Source organism: Equus asinus, chromosome 5 (genome assembly GCF_041296235.1).
Source record: "Equus asinus isolate D_3611 breed Donkey chromosome 5, EquAss-T2T_v2, whole genome shotgun sequence".
NCBI lineage: Eukaryota > Metazoa > Chordata > Mammalia > Perissodactyla > Equidae > Equus > Equus asinus.
Genome location: NC_091794.1, coordinates 93,473,481 through 93,492,498, shown reverse-complemented (window position 1 = coordinate 93,492,498; position 19,018 = coordinate 93,473,481). Strand labels below are relative to the sequence as shown.

General features: G+C 40.4%; 1 protein-coding gene across 6 annotated transcripts in view; it reads right to left on the bottom strand.

The window, feature by feature from the left end:
- WASF2 (WASP family member 2) overlaps positions 1-19,018 on the bottom strand; it is a 64,667-nt gene that overhangs the window by 21,122 nt on the left and 24,527 nt on the right. The window contains exon 1 of one of the 6 annotated variants that reach the window (XM_070510623.1): positions 473-671. The exons of the other annotated variants lie outside the window; for them this stretch is intronic. The gene's annotated coding sequence lies outside the window, so the exon portion shown is untranslated. Of the gene's footprint in view, positions 1-472; positions 672-19,018 lie in introns of those variants that run through there. 6 annotated transcript variants of the gene reach the window in all.

The following is a 19,018-nucleotide window of genomic DNA, read 5'->3' as shown; positions in this document are numbered from 1 at the left end:
TATCCATCAGCTCCCTTTCTCTCTCCCATTAGGTTCAGCACACCTGGGCCAAAAGGCTCTTGAGACAGCAGGAAGTGTCTGCAGCAGATCCGGAAACCTTCCAGTTACTGTTTCTTACCCAGTAGGCTGAGCCCCTTTCCCTAGGAAATCCCCCAGCACTTCAGGTTCATGCTGAGCTATTGTTTTAGAGTTAGATTACCAAATTCCTAGCTATTCCTACAAGGATAGGAGGGGGTTTTAGTCTCAACAAAATGGATATGACTACAGCCAAGGTACTCTGGCTGGTCCTGTTTCCATACTTGTGAAACTAAAGGAATCTAAAACAGCCTAATGGTTTTTGTGCTACAGAGAATGGTAAATTCACTTAAAATGAAAAGGTAAAGCATAAAGGTAACATACTCAAGTCCTCAAGTCCCCAATATTGCAAACTCTTTGTTAAAAAAAAAAAAAAGGAAAACAGAAGTTTACTTACATCACATCTTAGAACACCAGCTCATCACCAAAAAAGTTGATTGTAAATACAAAATGCTTAAACCAAGCTAAACATCACAGATCTTAAAAGTGAACCAACATATTATCTGACCAAAAGGAAAAAAAAAGCCCTTCAGGCTCAAAGGGGGAGTAGAACCCTCTGGAACAGACTGCTCCTTGTTATGGACATTCTGATCTGCTAAGAGTAAAAATAAAACAGGAAGCCAGCAGCTTGGGGAACAAGATTTCCTGTCACCAAGAGCAACAGCCCAAGAACCAAGAGAATCAGCTGTTTGCTCATAACTTTGAACCTCCCTTTAATAGTCACTGTGTGGCAGCTGTGCCTATCTTTGGGGTGCAGAGGTGTTTCCTGAATATTTGTCTACTGTCTAAGGAAATAATTTTCATTCCGTTCCTCTGCTAAGTTCCCCTTTGACTCAACAGGTTTTCTAATCCAAACTCTGGACTTTCCCTTCCAGTCTAACTCTTCTCCTCTTTTACATAATATAAAGGGTATCAGGTACTAAGATGCAATCTTCACTAACTCATGGTGAAAAGATGGTTTAGAACAGGAAAGGAAGCAGGAGGCTACAAATAAAAGAACCTCATGGTTTCTGTACACCATCCTCTGGATGTCCTCTCATTCCCAAGTTTCAAACTTGCTGGAAGAACCAGAAATTCAGGGGTACAGCCAGAGATGATTGAAAACAGCCACTGTGGCTCCCTTCACTAGCAAACACTTTAGTACTTGTTCCAGCTACTATGAGAAGCTAAAGGAGCCAGATCCCCCTGAAGTTCTGTGTTGAACGTGACTGCTGACAGGGCATTCCAGACGCTTTCTCCGGACACCTAACAGAAACTAGATTCCAGATGGCTAGGTAAATATCAGATTGGGAGCACAGTGGGGGGCAACTTCTAACACCTTGGTACTTTAGCATTTATGCTTTCCCAAGTGCCTTGGGTAAGCAGATACAAATGGAGTCAACTCTATGTTATCTGGGTGGGGTTCACCTGGAACCAAGATGGCTTCCTCTTGCCAAAAAAGCCAGCTCCAACACCAGCTAGAGAGTACTCAAGAAATGACAGTATGTCACCATTCACAAAAACAAACTCAAAATGGATCAAAGACTTAAAGGTAAGACCTGAAACCAAAAGACTTCTGGGAGAAAATATAAGCAGTATACTCTTTGACATCAGTCTTAAAAGGATCTTTTCAGACACCATGTCTTCTCAGACAAGGGAAACAACAGAAAGAATAAACAAATGGGACTTCATCAGACTAAAGAGCTTCTACAAGGCAAGGGAAAACAGGATGGAAACAAAAACACAACCCACCAACTGGGAAAAATATTTGCAAATCATATATCTGACAAAGGGTTAATCTCCATAATATATAAAGAACTCACACAACTCAACAACAAAAAAATCAAACAACCTGATCAAAAAATGGGCAGGGGATATGAACAAACATTTCTCCAAAGAAGATATACAGATGGACAATAGACACATGAAAAGATGCTCATCATCACTGATCATCAGGGAAATGCAAACTAAAACTACACTAAGATATCATCTTACACCCATCAGAATGGCTAAAATAACCAAAACAAAAACTAACAAATGTTGGAGAGGTTGTGGAGAAAAAGGAACCCTCATACACTGCTGGTGGGAATACAAACTGGTGCAGCCACTATGGAAAACAGTATGGAGATTTCTCAAAAAGTTAAAAATAGAAATACCATATGACCCAGCCATCCCACTACTGGGTATTTATCCAAAGAACTTGAAATCAGCAATTCAAACAGACCCATGCACCCCTATGTTCATTGCAGCATTATTCACAATAGCCAAGATGTGGAAGCAACCGAAGTGCCCATCAACTGATGATTGGACAAAGAAGATATGGTGCATATATATGTGTGTATATATGTATGTATGTACATACAATGGAATACTACTGAGCCATAAAAAAGGATAAAATCGCCCCATTCACAACATGGATGGACCTTGAAGTATTATGTTAAGTGAAAGAAGCCAGATACAGAAAGACAATCTCTGTATGACTCCACTCATATGTGGAAGTTAAACACGTGAACAAAGAGAACAGATTAGTGATTACCAGGGGAAAGAGGGGATGGGGGTGGGCACAAAGGGTGAAGGGGTGCACCTACAATATGACTGACAAATAATAATGTACAACTGAAATTTCACAAGGCTGTAAACTATCATAACCTCAATAAAAAATAAAAGAGAGAAAAAAAGAAATGACAGTATGTCAATATCTATCAAGACAAAACAATGAGAAAAGAAAATCTGCTACTAAAAAAAAGTTATTTAATAGAGCCACCAAAGAGAGACAAGATTCCCTGTTATACAGAGTTACTTGCATTGTTGCTCATTTTTCTTTTGGATACTCAAGGTTAGTTACATATAGTCTGCATAAGAAGTATGGAATTACGCATGATCTAAACTGCAATAGTAACTTGACCAAGAAAAAAAAAACATACATTCCAGTGACGATAAACTTAGAAATGGGCAAAAACTTCCAATACTCTACTCAAACTCAGCTTCAAGCTGTGGAGCTGAGACATATGTGGGTTAGTACTTTGACACCGTACTAGCTGTGTCATCTTAGGCAATTTTCCTAGAGACATTAATTAATGTCACTATACAAAATGTTTACTACAGGGCTAAACAAAAGGTAGTTATTTGTAGTTCCACTGACCCTAGGCAAATCTTACCGTAAAGTTCATTTTATTCATTGATAAATACTTTAAAACACTTTTAACCATGGACACATTATACAGTAGAATGCAATATTCACATAAATTTAAAGATGAAACCCTAGACTTCAATAAAATTTGGGTTTTTTTTTTTTCTGGAGGTTGCTCCCAGCCATGCTTCTGGACCTCCTGAAGAACATACATTCTCTCTCTCCTCCACTCTTTCATACTGGGTTCCTCATCTGAATCAGAGAACAAAGAAAATGATTACAGTGACTATTTTCTCAATTCTCCTCAAGACAGTACATAACTAGCACCATTCCAGATGCATTAAAGAAAAGTTAATACATTATATACAATGGATGTCTAATGGCATTAGGGTTTAATTCTCTCATGAAAATCCAGTTGAGAAAGGCTCCACTATCATCAGTGGCCGTTTAGTGGAAAATCTGTGGAGCACTGCGTGCTGCAGAACCACTTAATTAAGGAAGTGACATGGTCAAATTTGCATTTTAGGCAAATCATTCTAACTGAAGCGCAGACTTTATATTTGGGCAGGAGAAGGCTGGAGGTAAGAAGACCAATTGGGAAACTCTTCACAGGAGAAGGAGACAATAGAAACGAGGCCCACCACAGCTAGCAAATATGAACTGAGAAACCACAGACAGGTTGCAGGGTGAGTTCAGCCCTTCAGCCCTATCTGCTGCTCTCTCCTGATAGTTCTGTACAGTTCTACTCACAAAGTGATCAAATCTATCTTTCCTTATTGAAAGTATCATTAAAAGAGCTAAATGCTAGTGCCAGTGACAGAAATAAAGAGAAAATGAAGGAAACGAAGAAAATAGTGGTTCTGAGCTAGAAAAAGAAGTTTTGGATACATGAAATAGTAGAATGTCCTGTCTTGATAAAATCAATAAAGTTCTTTTTCAGTTATACTTTACTTTGGGGAAATTATATGCTGTAGTGATATTTGCTAATTTAGGGGTTTGAGAAGGACTTATCTTGGGGGATGTTACATAGGAGAAGAATTAAATTAGAACCATTAAGAACATAAAAGTTAGAGAGTATATTTCAATTTAGTTAGTTCCTTTTAATTAGAGCTGTCCTATATTAGAATGGATTCTCTTCACAGGTATGAGCTCCTGGGTACTATCTATCTTCTGGATGACCAGCTATCAGGCATGTTGGGGAGATATTCTGAGACTGTAAGAAGATACCGCCATTGAGAGGTCAGATGGGATGATTTCTACAATGCCTTCTAAATCAAAGATGATATAATTCTCACTCTAGGCTTCAGTTTCTTCATCTGCAAAATAAAAGGACTAAGCTAGATGATCTTTTTTTTTGAGGAAGAGCAGCCCTGGGCTAACATCTGCCACCAATCCTCCTCTTTTTGCTGAGGAAAACTGGCCCTGAGCTAACATCCATGCCCATCTTCCTCTACTTTACATGTGGGACGCCTACCACAGTATGGCTTGCCAAGCGGTGCCATGTCCACACCCAGGATCCAAACCGGCAAACGCGAGGCCACCAAAGTGGAACGTGCACACTTAACCACTGCACCACCGGGCCGGCCCCTAAGCTAGATGATCTTTAAGAAGCTCTAAAATTCCTGGATTTGCTTCTAACTAAAGCTGCCATAACCTCCTCACTTGCCAACATCCACTTGCATTCTGAACACTAAGCCAGAGGCAGGTCTAGGGGCTGTAGAGAGGGGTGGATCATGGCCATGAATCAAATCCTTCTCCAGGTCTAAATTCATCTAGTGATCAAGACCTGCAGGATCCAGAATGGTCCAAAGGACATTCCAGACAGAGCCTTGAGGTTAAGTTATTTACACCCTGGGAGGCTCCCAGACTGATCTGGGAGTTGGCTACCCCAAGAAGCCCAAAGGAAAATTTGGCTTTGGACCAGTTCCAAACATCCAGCCAGACTCATCTGCAACCCTCATCTTTACCCCTGACTATTTTCAGTCTAAGGGACTTGAGAATGAGTCTGAGAACAAAAAAAAGACTTCGGACATCCCTTCCTAGCCAATGGCCTAGCAGTATACTGACCAGTCTAGACCGTCAGTACCATGACAAGATTCATGCTTTGAATTGGAAACTGGACGAGGTGTTCTTTCAGGTTACTCGAAACAGTGAGATTCTACAAGTCTGTATATTTCAAGTTAACATGGAATATTTATATATCACATTTGGTTAGTGTAAAGTCAAAAGAAGACTTTGACATCCACTCTACACTTTGAACTCTCACAAATCTGACCCCAACAGCCTGGGGCAGGGCAAGGTGAGAAGTAGGGATTGGGAAGGTGGAAGAAAGTAATAAAGGAAGGCTGCATGTGAGAGGGGCGGTGCACCCATCTGCAGCCCACTCTCAATTTCTGTTACTACCAGGACAAAAGACAGATGACTGCTCATTCTGGCAATGATATTTATTACTAGCTGTTTATTATAAATAAATAAACAATGCTTCATTTGGAGCCGAGGTCACTGATAACATCCGCATATTTCTATGGTCACATCCAAAAGCAAGTATATCTGAGCTATAGCAATAAACAACAGAAATGCTTCTCAAGGCAGTTCCTCTTTGAAACATACCCCCAAAATGCTGATCAGCAGTAGCAGGGGATGAGAACACGTGGGGATGTTGTACGTATGGCAGACAGGACTTCTGCTTTCACTTCAGCATTTCCCACTGTTTTATAGTAACAGCACTTTTGATGGGGCAAGCAAGAAGAGCTTTACTCTGTAGACCAGTTTCATCTTTCAAGAGAGAAATTTAGCCCTGAGCTAACTGCTGCCAATCCTCCTCCTTTTGCTGAAGAAGACTGGCCCTGAGCTAACATCCGTACCCATCTTCCTCTACTTTATATGTGGGATGCCTACCACAGCATGGCTTGCTGAGTGGTGCCATGTCCGCACCCGGGATCCGAACCGGTGAACCCCAGGCCGCCAAAGCGGAATGTGCACACTTAACCACTCGCCACTGGGCCAGCCCCACAAGAGATAAATTTCTTTTACACTTTAAGATTTTATTTTTTCCTTTTTCTCCCCAAAGCCTCCCGGTACATAGTTGTATATTCTTCGTTGTGGGTCCTTCTAGTTGTGGCATTGGGACGCTGCCTCAGCGTGGTTTGATGAGCAGTGCCATGTCTGTGCCCAGGATTCGAACCAACGAAACACTGGGCCGCCTGCAGCGGAGCGCACGAACTTAACCACTTGGCCACGGGGCCAGCCCCCGAGATAAATTTCTTTATGTTAAAGAATATGTATTCCACAAAGGTTCAAGAATTTCAACTGAAAAGTCAAATAATCATTTGACTTCAAAATGATGACAACACACAGGCTTACTGTAATCTAAGTCTGTCTAGGAAAATGTTTAAATAAGTATGAATTTAGTGTTGCATAAGGCAGTCCTCACTCTCATGCAACAACCAGAAGGAGGAATGCCTCATTACAGACTTAAGCATACCCTACTTCCTGTTGAATAGGGTAGCAGCGAACCTACAAATATAATCAGACTCTCTCCAAACACAAGGAATTACCGACAAATGAGTTTACCGACCAATGTCCGAAGGAGCTAGCAGGACAGAAATGGAGCTCCTCGAGTGGAGAGAGAAAGTATCTGACTGGGAGAGCCAAGAAAAAGAATTTATCTGCTATGATCTAAAACCAGGAGAAATTTCCAATTTCATAAAGGAATGACACCAGCTACGGACCTACATTCAATAAATGTGTAAGGCTCCTTGTCCTGATCTCATTTTGGGCAAGTAGCCCAGGAAATGGGACTTCTAAACTCCAGTATCTTACTCCTTTAGCACACTGTACATCTATCAAGGACCACTCACATCTGGTAATTCTATAACTTTCTATTATCTTTGGGGGCAATACCACCTTTTGTTCTTACCTTTATTACTCTTCAGGCTCTAATCATAGCTTTGCTTTTAAAGCTAAAATTGGGGGATCACCGTTACCTTCAAAACTGGTTTCTTCTAGTATCAACTATTCCACAGAAAACTGCCTCTTAAATCGCCAAAATTAGGCTCTCCTTTTACTAGGATCCATCTGGTTGCCCAAAAGAAAACACATTTAAACTGTAAGTTGGAAACCTGGATTCTAGCTCTTAGTCTAATGATGACTAGCAATTGGGGGAAAAGTTTCAATTCATCCTTCTAGTTCAGCTGTGAGCTGCACTAAAAGAATGCTCGAGAGATGCTATATGAAACTGAGATTTTGTTTGCAAAGTATTCTGAGCTCCAAAGAAAAGATTTATTCACATAAAATATTTCTTAGATCTCCTTCTTGGCCTAAGTTCCCTCTTATGTATGCACTTAAATTATACAGGGTCTACAATGTTATCATTGATGACTTTCAGTCAAAGGCACAAAGTTCATTTTACTTTCCCATCTAACGCCCATTTCCAGCAATACCCAATTCACTAAAATGGAATGGTTTGAAATACCCCAAACTATCCATAAATGGGCTTTTACTCTGGTTGGATAAATATAAATTATGAATGATTTTGCTCAAAAAATGGAGAAATCTTACCCCTAACATTTGTGTGGGTCCTCAAGTACTAGATTTCTTTCAGCTATAATCATCAATTGAGCATTAAATTCACACAGGAGTTTAACATGAAAAACAACTAAGCTGCTCTGAAAAACAAACACCAACACAAAAAACAAAACAAAAGTATCAAACCTCAACAAATCAGTTCACAAGATTACTAGAAATATGTCAATAACTCACACAAGTCCCAATGAAGTATTCTTCATTTTTAAGAGCTCCCTTTCTTATTTATAGCCAATGACAGAAAACAGTGCTCTCTACTTGGTGGTGCCCAAAAATCTGAGACAAGAGGACAGATACAAAATGCATTCCTCTCCAAGTACCTGAGCTTGAATACCTGGCAGGAAGCCAAACCTGGGCATGTGCTACCATATGGGAACACACAGTTGGCTTTTATGAAAGAGTGCCTAGTCCTACTTTACTACCTTACTTAGGGATGGAGAGGATGGGACTTGGCTGTAACCTTTCCTTCCTGGTTCTTGCAAGTAGCGGTGAGTACTGAACCAGGTTAAGACCCTACAGATAAGGCAGTGGAGCACCCACTGGTGGATTAGATACAAAGGCACGTTTGAAAATGAGGGAGGAAGGAGATAATCAAAGCTGAATCCCACATCAGGCACTGAGTAAGTCTCATTTCTTCCTGCCAGCTGTCTAACCACTCATTTTAATCTCTATGATGGCTCACTTCACATTTTAAGCTTCTCTCTGCAGTAACTCCTCCCTCTCTGGGATGGAAAGGCCAAAAAAGAAACCGAATTTACACAACTGAGAAAGGCCAGGGGAAAAAAAGGTTGCAGAGCAACAACAAAAAAGGAAAGTCAGCAAAATGTTTTGCTGACAGCTCAGGGCAATATACAAACACACCTTGTGGTCACGGAGCAGGCAGAAGCTGCAGTCCTGGATGTGACTGCTAATACACCAACTTAAGAGAGGAGAGAGACCTAGCAATCACAATTACATGTGAACACCAGGGAGTGGAATTATGGAGCAAACTGCCATGCAATTCCATATTAACTACTCTATTCTGCCAGCTGTTCTAACAGGAATTCATTCCTGAAAAAGTGTCACACACTCATCTGTCACTAACGGCCAAGCCGCCGGCAACTGACTAAGAGTCAGCAGCAAAGGGCAGCTGTACATCTACTTCTTCTCACAAGGTCTATTCACCACTTGAAACATGGGATTTATAAGGAAAAGTCCTTGAGCAGGGGGGCAGTAAGTACCCATTTGTTTCTTTCTACCCTCAGTTTACTAGGCAGTTACCAAAACCCTCAAAACCTAATAAGCAGTGGCAAAGAGCAGCAAGAGCACGGACACTAAGAGACAGAGGTGGCGGCCGGCCCCAGGGCCGAGTGGTTGGGTTCGAGCGCTCCGCTTCGGTGGCCCAGGGTTTTGCCAGTTTGGAGATGGTACCGCTTGTCAGGCCATGCTGGGGCGGCATCCCACATGCCACAACTGGAGAACCCACAACTAAAAATACACAACTACGTACCAGGGGGCTTTGGGGAGAAAAAGGAAAAATAAAATCTTTAAAAAAAAAAAAATTAAAAAAAGAAAAAAGGAGAGAGACGAGAGGTATGGGTTTCAACCCACAACTGCCAAACTTTAGCTTTGGGTCCTTGGCACGCAGTCAAATCTCTCAGGCTGTTTCTTTTTTCTTTTCTTTTCTTTCCCCCAATCCGCCCAGTACATAGTTGCATATTTTAGGTGTGGGTCCTTCTAGTTGTGGCATGTGGGACGTCGCCTCAGCATGGCCTGATGAGCGGCTCCATGTCCGCACTGAGGATCCGAACCGGTGAAACTCTGGGCCGTTGAAGGTGGAGCGCGGGAACTTAACCACTCGGCCACGGGGCCGGCCCCTCTCAGTCTGTTTCTTAACATGTTAAATTAGTATAATGAGTCCTAGTTTGTAAGGCTGTTGTGAAGAAAAATGAAATAATGCCTATAAAAAATGCTTGCCACAGTGCCTGGCACAGAAGAGATGACTACAATAACAGGAGTAGTGGCTGCAGCAGCAGCCATAGTAGCAGTAGTACGAGTTCCACATCTATCTAGCATTTAACTGTGTGCCAAGCACTATTCTAAATGTTTTGTATGTGGTTCTCTTAAACATTAAACAACATTATAAACTAAGCTTCAGGTGGTATTAATGGTTAACTACTAATTATAGTACCTTATCAATGAGTATTTATCAAGTAGACACAAAGAAGTACAAAATCCCTCTCTTAACTCCACAAGCTTATAATTTAATTGAAGAGACAGATACAACCACAGTTAAGTAACAATACAGCAAATAAATAGAAGTTCAGTTATCAAATGAGTGATGTAGTCAATGGTGACAATAGAAAGGATGAAAGGATCACGGTGAAGAAGAAACTGAACAGACTTCCTGGAATGAAGATCTCAACTGGGCGGGATTTGGATATAAAGCACAAAGAGGGGAAAGTTTTCCAGGTGGGGGTAAAATAAGCAGAAGTTTGGAACTCTATCACTAAGAATTTATGGAAAAGTCACAATTCTAATGGGCTTATACTGTACTTCATCAAATCTAAGATGCCGCTGATTGTAAGACGCATCATGATTGAAGACATGTTAAAATGTGGGGAAAATGTACATCTCAAAATCAATGAAATATAACATTTCTTTTTCTATAATATGAGAAGGTAGACAAGATAATCTTTAAAAGTTCTCTCCACCCCTAAAATGCTATGATTCTATAACTCAGACTTACAAGACAATACTCAAATTTTACTTAACCATCAACACATGGGAAGAACAAAGATAAAAATAAGAGAGACTGGAACCATACTCCACTACTTATTTGCAAGGCTAAAATATTCACCTCCTAATATGTACATATTTTCCTTTATATACTTGAACATAGTTATAAAAGCTGTTTTAGGGGCCGGCCTTGCGGCCGAGTGGTTAAGTTCACACGCTCTGCTTCCGTGGCTTAGGGTTTCGCCGGTTCGGATCCTGGGTGCGGACGTGGCACCACTCATCAGGCCATGCTGAGCCGGCATCCCACATGCCATGACTAGAAGGACGCACAACTAAAAATACACAACTATGTACTGGGGGGCTTTGGGGAGAAAAAGGAAAAATAAAATCTTTAAAAATAAAATAAAGATGTTTTAATATCCTTGTCTACTAATTCCATCACCTCTGTCATTTCTGAGTGTTTCTACAGACTGATTTTTCTCCTAGTTATGGGCCACATTTTTCTGGCAAGTCTGGTAACTTTTGATTGGATGTTGGACATTGTGATTTCACAATGTTGAGTATCTAGCATTGTTGTCTTGGTTTCAAGAGCGTTGTGCTTTGTTCTGGTAGGCAGTTAAGTTACTTGTGGTTCAATTCGGTACCTCCAAGGCTTGTTTTTAAGGTTTGTTAGGGTAGGTCTAGAGCAGCCTTTACTCTATGGATATTTTAGCCCCAGTACAAAGATGTGGCCCTTCCGCAATCTCTCCAGTCTGGCTAGTGGGAATTCACCTCCCTGCTCTTTAGCTCACAGCTTCCTGATCACTCTTTCCCCAACCTCCTGGAGTTTGACCCCAGGCAAGTGTGTGGTCAGCAATGACTCAAGGGGACCCTGAGGAGATTTCTACAGCAGTTTTTCTGCATAGCTCCCGCTCGTCCAGAACTCCACCCCATAGCTTCCAGTTGCCTCAGTCTCCCTCCCACTACAATCTGTCTCTTCAGTTCAGCAAGACCCATGTGCTCTACTTGGTATCCCCTATCCTGCTCCATGGTTAGAATACACATCTAGACAGAAAGCCAGTGTAATCATAAGGCTCACGTCCTTTAATGCTGTTCTCCCAGGGATCACAGCCCCGTGCTTCGTGTTGAAGTCAGGACTGACTTCCACTCTAGTTTTACAAGGCCCCCAACAATAAAAAGGTACTGTAAAATTCCTAAAGTCAGATTAATTTCAATTTATCTTCAATAAGTATATACCATGGAGTACTTTTAGAAGAAGTAACAGGAAAAAGTAGGTGTCCTGAAATCAAACAAGAAAGCATTGCAAATAGGTAACATATCATCATCATAAGCATATAACATACTTGAATAACATGTTTAATTAACTTTTTGAATGATCACAGTTGAGAACAATGACAGAAAATTTCTATTTTCTTTTTTAAAACTAACACTCACATAGATGTTTACCACATTTAAAAATCAATAGAGCTTGGTGAACCTAGAGACATGTTCAGTGAAGGGAATCAAGGATTCCCTGGGCCACTGGTTACACGACTGTAGGCCGGTTAATCTCTCTGAGCCTCATCTGTAAAATGGGGAAAACAAAACCTACTTCATAGGATGGTTCTAAGGATAAAATCAGATAATATATGTAAGCCTTCTATAGGGGTGTGTAGCACCCAGTAGGTACTCAGTAACTGATAGCTCTCATTACAACTAATTCAAAGGAATGCTGAGTTTGGTTGGACTCATCTCCTGGTGGAAATGAAATAATTTAAGAAGAATAGGTCAAACTGAACAGCACTGAGCATTACACAAAGGGCTCTCCTAATTGGTCCTCTTTTCTTTGGTCTCAGTGGAGGCCAAGTAGTAGGTGGGCCTCTTTCCTTCTGAGATAGGCTCTCCAGGAGTGTGGAGACAAACACTGAGAAAGACAAAGGGTATCAGTCTTCCAAATCATAATCAGGAGTCAATTCGGTATTTTCGTTCTATGTACTTCGAAAGCAAAATAGTCTCAAAGGGACTATTATGTGGACTGTGGCATTTCTTTAAAAAAAAAAAAAAAAATCCTTTCATCTTAAAGGCCCAAGGCAAATGTCACCACTGCTAAGAAGCCTTCCTTGACTCTTATAGTCTGAAGTCATTTCTCCCTCTCCAAAAGTGCCAGAGAGGTATGCTGATCCTCTTTTATGGCAGTCACTACATTCTATTTTGTAGCACAAATTTTTGGAGTGTACAACTCTTTGAGTACAGGAAGTGAAAAACAAAATATCTTTCAACCCAAGAGAAGTAGTAGTAACAAAAGTAGCTATCTGGAGCCAAGCTGGCATTCTTAAAACTTCTTTGTATTCTATAGTGTCTGCTTGATAAATATTTGTTGAATTCCCAAAATATGCCAGGTATTTATTCACATTTTCTTGATATCTCTAATCCTCAAAATACTTCTGAAAGGTAAGCAGTAGCATTCTGACTTTACAGATGAGAGAACTAAAACTAAGACCCGTTCTGTAACTTTATCAAAGTTGCAGTATCAGCTTTTACCCAGCTCCATCTGTGTCCAACGTTCATGCTCTTTCCATGACACCACACCGACTCTTCACAAAACATCCAAATCAAGAAGTTAGATGAATATGCTCATATTTCTCCTTTTCATACAGTAGTGCCAACAGACCCCAGACTACTTTCTTCCCGCTCGAAAAAAGACTGCATGCTAACACAAGAAAGCCTTCCTGACATATTTACCCTAGAACTGAAATGGTGTTAATGAGGATAACATACTGCTTTCTCCCTCTCTACACCCAATTTTAGCCAGCTGCTCAGGGGCTTCACATCTTTCACTTTAAACAACATAAACACTGGCTCATTTAAAGTGCCAGCCTCAGATAATATGTTCAGATGCTACTGATTTTCAAACTCCTGTTTTCAAACAGCTAGGCATTTGGGGTTCCGTCACTTCTGATGGGTTACTTTTATCTGCAGTGTCCCTGAAAATCACTTTAAGTTTCATTCTCTGTGCACTGTTCAGCTCATCAAATCTTGTCATTGGGGACTTTTTTTTTAAGCACCTAATCTTTCATCTTCTTTTACAATGAACCAAAACACATTCCTATGGGTAATTCCTAAACTGTATGTATATTTTAATAATATTCTTCTGACCCTTTTTCTAAAAAGCACAGTTGTTTTTCCTTTTTAGCCCAAGTAAAGATAATTATATCAGAAATGAGTTCCCCCCCATCTCTTTCTGCATATGGGGAATACTGAAAAGATAAGTCTTTTTTAATTATTAAATGTAAATAGCTCATTAAATATAATCCAATTACTTTAATTGTAAAAAGGAAGTAATTACAATATGTACATGTATTTTTGCCTAGTAGATTTAATATCTTACATTAATCTTTTCAGCATTAATATTTTAAATTAACCTTTGACATTAGAAAAATGCAAGAAACTGATGTCTTTTTTATATATACATATACATACATACATACACACACACACACACACAGTTGTAATTTATGGATCTTTGTTGTGATTTCACCCACAAACAATTTTACCCACTCCCACAGAGAGGGGTAATTAAATACCACCTGCCCTAACGGAACTGGTATTTCTTGTCTGCTATAAATCATATTAAAGAGTCTGTTTTAAATTCTAATGCCTTCACGGGACAAAAAGCCAAGTGATGAATTCTGTGGCATTCCAATAATCACAAAGCTTTACTTAGAAAGACAATTCCAAGCCAAAATTTGTTAGAAGCTGTCTTTGATACATATAGGTGCCTAAATTTTCCATAACCTAATTTCTATTCTGTTACTACCAATCGTAGCTCCCTGAGACCATCCCCAAGCATTCTTCCTGCTCACTAGTCTCTAGCCCCTCAAGTTTGCTGTTATGACATTTTCCCTCAGCAGCCATCTGGTTCTTTGCTTTTACTTTCTTGGTGACCAAGGGTAAATAAAGTAAATAGCTAAATCTCTATGAACTGCTTTGAAAATAGGCTCTGCCATGGTCTGCGCACTGAAGAACTTCTATTAAAACGGAGGGAAAAGGCTTACACATATGAGGAATTAAGATTGAGCTTTGTTTTTCTACTTCCTACCAAAATCTATCAATGAGTGCTGTTTTAAGATATGAATGTATATTTATAAAAGTTAAAATTTTATTTAGATTAACACAGAACTTCTTCCAAACTTTAGAAATAGCAAGAACTGTATGAATATATATGTTGGAGAGGTAACATCTGGGGTCATGTTCGTACAGCACTTTCCCTCCAAAGTAGAAAAGTTCTATTTAAAGTAGTAATAAGCATCATGTGTTTTCAGCAACTCTAAAGGATTTCACTGAAATAGATTTTCCTGTTCAGACTCTGTATTAATGAGCCAAAGATGCAGCTCTGCTTCACTGATATCACTTCCCAAAACAAATTAATGACATGGAGGAGGCTGACTATGACTAACTCCTCTGGTCATTCGGACTACAGCCATATTGAAGGAGTTCCTGACTACATAAGGCTGGCTTCTGCTGTCATCCAGGCTTACTATGGAAAGCTATTTTACGGTCCGAAAGGATAGCGACATGGGTCACTGTGGGTTCCCTCATCCCAAACACTGTAATGGATTCTGAACGATTACCAAAGTTAGCAGGGGGAATGGAGCTGATATCTGATGATGACCACAATCCTCCAGAAGGACAGCGCCATTAAAAAGACAACAAGAAGTAATTTCATACAAGTAAAAGGTGTACCAGCAGCTAAAACTAAGCCCCTTTCAAGATTTAAATGATTCAAGTCTCATCTTGATAACACCGGTATTTTTGTACAAAATATATCTTATTAGGCCAGCCCTTGAAAGTTAAAAAGGTGTCTTTAAATGCCTGCTGACCTAAAATTGCCATGTTCCATGGTTTGAAGGGATTGATTTTCTGGAGAAGAACAATAAGATGCCAAATGCTGTTCAATGGATATCAGAATACTATTCGGGAACCTATTCTGCACCTGTGGAAGCAAAAGGAATAAGACTGGCTCACACATCCCAGAGGGAGGATGGTATTTATGTGGGCTCTCCCTATGACCTCTTTGGCAGCAAATGTAAGAAAGTCCTTTTTTGAGGCTAAGGGGCGGGCCCAGGACTTTCAACTACCCATTCAAGCAGGGTTACGATCCCCCTCCTCCATAATTAAGTTCCTTTTCCCTTTCTCCATGCATGCATGAATTGCAGTGACATTGACATGGGGGCCTGACATTAGTCTTTGAAGGTCATTTAAATCCTCCTCCTTCCAAGCTGCCTTAAAAGCAATGCATCATCCACTCCACAATGCCTGAGTGTGGGGTTTGACTAGATGGTTCTCAAAGCAGTCACCTAAAGCATAAAAAGAAAGAGAGCTCCAAATTCAGGTACCATAAAAAGAACAAATATAAAAAATAGAACATAATAAAACTCAGTTGCTCAAGAGACAACAGTAAAAGCAACACTAAATATCTTAGATTGGATGAATGAAAATACTTCTACCGATAATCCCTTTTAAGAAAGTAGAAAAGGTCATCCACAATATGGTCCCTTTATATGCCTCTAGTATCAGCTCCTGTCACATCTTCATATGTACGTACCTTTCCCTGAAGTCCTATAGACCCTCCCATGGCTCCCTATTGTATCACATTCTCTCTTGCCTCCATGCTTCTGCTCAAGTCTGACCACCTACCACAACCCCCACCAACTTCTAAGGTCTGGCAAGATTGAGCTTAAGTGAAACAACTCTTGACGTGCCTTGTCCCAAAGAAGCTTGGTGTCCCTTCTCTTGCACACTCTTTAAACTTCTATAACACCCTATGCATGCCTATCCCATCACACTGCATTAAAATGACTGATTTTCTTACTTGCTCTCCCACTAGACTGAATTCTTTGAGGCTGGTGATCTGTCACCTCTAACCCTAGGGCCTACCACCATGCTAGGCACAGAGAGAGGGCTCAATAAATATTTATCAAATTAATGAAGCCACAGTTAGTGCCCCTTGTGCTTTGGCCCTCATGATGGTGAGGATGGGGAGGGTATCTGGACCTCCAGTCTTAAAGGACTCCTTCCTAAGGGAAGAGAACTCAACCTGAATAGCCCAAGTTGAATCTGTGTTTTAGAATTAAGATTCCTGGTAACTCACCAGATCACAAAACAGGCTCTACATACACTCTCCAAGCCCTAGGATATGATCAGAGGTCTAATCTGGTACAGAACAGTGAGACACTACAAATTAAAAACCAAGGCCACACTGACCAAGATGAGCTATCTGCCACTTCCCTTGTATTCATGTACCTCAAAGCTCTTACTTCCTAATGTAAAGAGAGAAAAATGACAGTTATCAGCCAAAGGAGATAAATTTCCAAAAAGGCTAAGGAAGGTCAGAATAGCCTAAGTCATGAACACCAGCATATGTCCAAAGCTTGAAATAAATCTAGGCTGTCATTAAAATCTCCAGGCACTTGGCCTAAGATGTTAATAAGCCTCTGAACCTTTCCTTTCCCTCCCAAATGAGCTTCTTGCTTCCCTCCCCTCAATACTTTTTCCCCACCCACCTATCCACCCACCAGCCTGCCTGCCTGCCTTTCTTTCTTTGCCTTCCTTCCTGCCTTTATAAATACGAATAGAGCTAGGGACAATCTGTGAAACAAACGACAATTTCAAACTGTATGTGGGACCTGTATAAAGAGAGAGCCAATTATTTCTTCATTCGTTTGTTCATTCATTCATTCAGTCAACAAATCTTATGTACCAGGAACTGTGCCACACACTGGGGATACAATTCAACACCGCCCCTGCCCTCAGGAAGCTCAAAAGCTACTGAAGGAGACAAATAAATAAAGGGGACAATAATACTCTATGATAAGTGTGACTACAAATGTTAATTTAAGTTCAAGGCGTTATGGAGGCATCCAGCTCAGACTGGGGGGGCGGGGTCAGTTAAGAAAGGGCGTCTGAAAGGACAGAAAAGGTTAGTGAAGAAGTGAAGTTTCAGGTGAGGGGAGCAGTGTGTGCAGAAGCAAAGAATGTTCCAGGAACAGCAAATAGCTTGGTGTGGCTGAAGCACAGGAAGTTATGAGTGATGAGGCTAATAAGGCAGACAGAAGCCGAGGCACAGAGCACCTTGTATGTGGCACTATAGCACTTGGAGTGTGCTGAAGGCTACTGGGAACTATTTAAAATTGAGGCTAGAGAGCGACATGATCGGATTTGCATTTAGAAAGCTCTCTCTGGCAGCAATGTGGAGAAAGTACTACATGAAGAGGTAAAAGACTGAGGCAGTAGTCCAAGTGGAAGAACTTCTAATTGATCACCAGAATCTATATAATGAAAGAGGTGCAACATAAGATGATAGAAAGTGCTCAATACTGAGTTTGAGACCAGGTTGTCACTGATAAGCTTTCTCTTTTGAACAATAAAATTACTTAATCTCTCTGGGCCTCAGTTTTTACATTCTGAAAAACGTGTTTATGTGTGAAAGCAGAACTAGGGGGAACACTAGATTAGATAAGTTATCACCAACCTTTTTTTCATGCTTTAAAATTTACAGATATAAAATTTTTTTAAAATACATGTAAGGTATAAAGAATTGTGATATAGCAAATATCAGTGTGCCTACGGCCTAGTTTAAGAAGCATGTTAACATTAGCTTTAAAGCCTCCTGCATGTCTCTCCCCAAACCCATCTTATTCCCTTTTCACCCTGAGATAACACTATCCTGAAATGTGTATTTACCATTCCCTTGTTTTTCTTTATAGTTTTATCACATCTGTATCTCTAAATATATTGTTTAGTTTCATGTTTCTGAACTTTACATAAATCTAATAAGATATAGTCTTCTGCAACTTTTCACTCTACAACTTGAGATTCATTCATGTTGCTATAGCTGCAATTTAATAATTTCCACTGTTAAATAGTACTCTATTGTATGGCCGTACTATGATTCAATTATCCAATTTAACATTAAGGGCTATTGGGATTTGTCCCTAGTTTGGATTTTTTTTGTTTTTGTTATCACTAACAGTGTTGCTGTGGACATTTCTGAACATGTCTCCTAGTGCACATGTGCAAGAATTCTTTTTTTTTTAAAAGATTGGCACCTGAGCTAACAACTGTTGCCAATCTTCCTTTTTTTTACCTGCTTTTTCTCACCAAATCCCCTCAATACATAGTTGTATATTTTAGTTGTGGGTCCTTCTAGTTGTGGCATGTGGGACGCCGCCTCAATGTGGCCTGATGAGCAGTGCCATGTCCACACCCAGGATCCGAACCAGCGAAACCCTGGGCCGCTGAAGTGGAGCACGCGGACTTAACCACTCGGCCACAGGGCCGGCCCCATGTGCAACAGTTCTTTAGGGTAGATACCTAGCAATGGAATTACTGCGTCATAGGGTGTGAACATCTTCAATCATGAGATGATGCCAAATTGTTTTGCAAAATGGTTGTACCCATTTACACTCCTGCTTGCTGGGTTCTGGTTGCTTCATAATCCTTGCCAACATTTTTTGTCAGATTTTAATTTCTGCCAATCTGATGGACACAAAA